The 3,731-nt window shown below is 35.0% G+C and overlaps 1 long non-coding RNA gene across 1 annotated transcript; it reads left to right on the forward strand.

Annotated features, from left to right (window-relative positions):
- The first annotated feature begins 2,731 nt into the window (after nt 1–2,731).
- On the forward strand, nt 2,732–3,372 carry LOC103606576. Its single transcript, XR_551900.1, has 2 exons — nt 2,732–3,083; nt 3,231–3,372. It is a non-coding gene; the product is annotated as an uncharacterized LOC103606576 (long non-coding RNA).
- Nucleotides 3,373–3,731: the final 359 nt, after the last annotated feature.

Here is a 3,731-nt window from a genome sequence, read left to right on the forward strand (position 1 = left end):
ATGACACAATTGGTAGTGAAAGATTTGACAGAGTAAGCCTTCAAAATGTATACAGAAAATTAAAATTAGTAACTAGCTTTAGAAAATAATTCTCAATACAATTTTACAGTGTGTATAAAGCCATTTTTGTAAGAGTTGTGAATAAATTAAATGTCTAGATTTATTAAAATTACGTGATTACTTTGAGAAAAAGGGGAAAGCCTATATCTGGGGAATCTTCTACTGAATATTGGAATGAATGAAATAAAAATCTTATTGAATGTAATAGTGTTTTTAGTTAAATTTTACAATGATTCAGAACTGTTTGTACTGGTCAGCGTGCCCTGGCCGGATATTCCAAATGGGTGTCTAACACTGTTCCCTAAGATTAAGTGCCAAAAGATTAGTCCTTCAAGTGGGTTTTAGGAGAAGCCAGTCCCTCCCCTTTCTGCTGTAACATCTTGAAAAAGACTAGAGCTATTACCACAGATTATATCTGGATTATGACTAAAGGCCAGATTAAGACCTTTAGAGGTGCTAAACACAGGAGACTATATTTCTGTCCTCTTTTTTATTTTATTTTTTATTTTTTTTAAAAAGATGACCGGTAAGGGGATCTCAACCCTTGGCTTGGTGTTGTCAGCACCACGCTCAGCTAGTGAGCAAACCGGCCATCCCTATATAGGATCCGAACCCGTGGCCTTGGTGTTATCAGCACCGCACTCTACCGAGTGAGCCACGGGCCGGCCCTCTGTCCTCTCTCTTGTACTTAAAAATAACATTAAATCATAAAATAATTGCAAGTCAGCCCAACAAAGTACTGACGTCCTCCCATCCATCTTTTGTGTGTGGGGAGGGGGAAGGGAGAAAGTGTAAAATATTGTTTTATATTTTGGGAGTCTCCTCTGCTTTATTTTGCTCTAAATCAGGTTTTTTCAACTGAGGTTCCTCATATGAACACAGAAAGACCATTTTCTTATTTCTCCTGAGGATGGTAGGCAACTAGAACCATTGTATATGCATAGAAGTTAATTTATAACTATGGATGCTTAGGATATTAGGGTTTGATTCTGTCATGGATTTAGTTTGCCTATTAGTAACCTTTCTGTATTGAGATCCAACCTCCTCCCTTTCTTCTCATTCCCCATGGGGTTCTTGGTCTCATGGGTAAGGCACTTGTTTGGCAAGTATACTAATTGTTGAGAACAATCAATATTGCAGTGAAGCAGTATGATGTTTAAATGTACAAGTCCACAAGCCTGAGTGTCTGGGTTCAGTCTCAGCTCTACCACTTACTTGTTCTATGACTCTGGACAGATATACTTTCCTTTTCTTATAAAAGGAGAATAATAGGACTTATCTGATGCTGCTGTATTAAGTGAATTACTGCATTTTCTTTAAAAGTGTTGAGAGTGGTTCCAGACACATCCTAAGCACCCAATGAATGTTAGTTATTATTTAATTCATGTAGGAAGAATCTCTGGACCATAAAACATCCTGAAGTATGTGTGAAGAAATAGTGCCTCCACTCTCCTATTAATATATCACAATTGTATCACAACAGTTAAAGGAAAATGACTTTTCCCATTGCACCTTTTTCTGTATTTTCTAAGGTTTTCAAAAAGATCAAGTATGTATTACATTTACAATAAAAGGAAAAAATTGGAACTGTCCACTGGTAAATCTCATCCCTCCTCAACAATGCATATCAAGTCAAAAGAGAAAAAAAACTCCTAGGCTTGGTGAGTTGCCTTAAGCCATTTTCTTCTGGAGCTAATCTCTGGATTAAGGCATAGTAAACAAGATATCAAAAAGACAGTGTACTTTGTATTGCCTGAGTCTGAAGTAAAGAACAAAGCTTAGGTTCATAGCAATGAATATCAGTCATAAGGAAAAAAGGCACAAGAGAGATCTTTCTAGGGAATGCGTGTAAAGAATGGGAAAGGAAAAGAGGGCTTGGTGCTCAACCTTGATTAAACTCATGTTCCAAGAGAAGGCTAAAGTTAGAAAACACAATGTGGGAAAAGACCAAAATGTTTAATGATGAGGGAACTAAGTGATGGTGAGGGTGTGAGGAAACAGGCACTTTCATACATTACTAAAAAGTGTAAATGGTATTGTAATAATGTTGGCTCCTCTTTATAAGAACCTAGGAAATAAAATTTTCTAACATTTCAGTACTAGAAACAATTTGGCTTTACCTGAGAAACTTACTTGTTTAATCTTAAGGATATCTAAGAAAATCATGTAATCTATCTTCTCTCTTTACATCTGGCCACTTTTAAAGTTCTGTGCTAAATTTGTGCCCCTCCAGGCCGGCCCATGGCTCACTCGGTAGAGTGCGGTGCTGATAACACCAAGGCCACGGGTTCGGATCCCATATAGGGATGGCCGGTTTGCTCACTGGCTGAGCGTGGTGCTGACAACACCAAGCCAAGGGTTGAGATCCCCTTACCGGTCATCTTTAAAAAATAAAAATAAATAAATAAATAAATAAATTTGTGCCCCTACAATTAACATACAGAAATGTCTGGCATATATTTTAAATGTTAATTTCACTCCTACCTTCATGTTATTTCTTATTCTATGGTGTTGCATATAATTTTATATATTGCCTTAATTTAATAGGGTGTGATAATTAAAAGTTCAGATATACATAAATAAAATGGCATGCTTTGAAAAATATACAATTAAAGTATCATTTTAAGGTATACAATTCAGGTGAGATAAAATCAACTCAGGCAAATCCAGTTAAAAGCCAAATAAAGCTGTATTTTTACTGTACAAAAGAAAATTTACATTCTTAATGTAACTTGATACATCTAGCGGAAAATTACACATCTCTCAAGAAACACAATATTTAACATCCTAGATATGTTTCTGCATTGCAGACTGATACTGACTTTTATACATCTTTATTTACAATAACTTAAAATATTTTTTTTATCTCTGGCAATATTTACAAGGTCAATAGTGACTACATTTCACATTTCAACAATCAACAGCATTACTCAGTTCAGTAAGACAGAATAATGGCTTACATGCACCAACAAATATGATCTTAAATGTGCGGTTTTTTTCCTTCAGTTCTGAAAAAAATGAAGGTTTTCACTAGTCCTAGGTTGAAAGGACATCACTCGAGAGATCATAATTTCTACATGCCTATCCTATTTAAATTTTCACCAGCACTATTCTCTGAATACTAGGGAAGTTTATACCCATCTATCCTTCAGTTCTGAAAAAAAATGAAGGTTTTCACTAGTCCTAGGTTGAAAGGACATCACTCGAGAGATCATAATTTCTACATGCCCATCCTATTTAAATTTTCACCAGCACTATTCTCTGAATACTAGGGAAGTTTATACCCATCTATTAGTTGATGCTGTTAAAAAGCTGATCGTATGCATTCTATATCCTTTTATGAAACAAACATATGAAAGTGGAGTATTTCCCATTTACTAGTCCATTGTGATAGATCAGACTACATGATATCAAAGTACTAAAAATCTTTCAGAAATTGTAGCTCAGGAGAGCCAGATTATCATGAGAAAAACAGTGGAAAAATAATCTTTGCATTTTAAAAACCATTTTACTTATCCAGTTAAATTGAGTAAAGTCAGCACAATTCTTAGAATAAGAATCAAAAAGATTCAATGTAAAGTAGATGAACTTATTACAGAGTATTTTTAAACGCCACATGGAGCATAGAGCATATCTGTCAATTCAGTTTGGATGATAAAACTTAAAAAAAA

Source organism: Galeopterus variegatus, unplaced genomic scaffold, assembly GCF_000696425.1.
Source record: "Galeopterus variegatus unplaced genomic scaffold, G_variegatus-3.0.2 Scaffold6707, whole genome shotgun sequence".
NCBI lineage: Eukaryota > Metazoa > Chordata > Mammalia > Dermoptera > Cynocephalidae > Galeopterus > Galeopterus variegatus.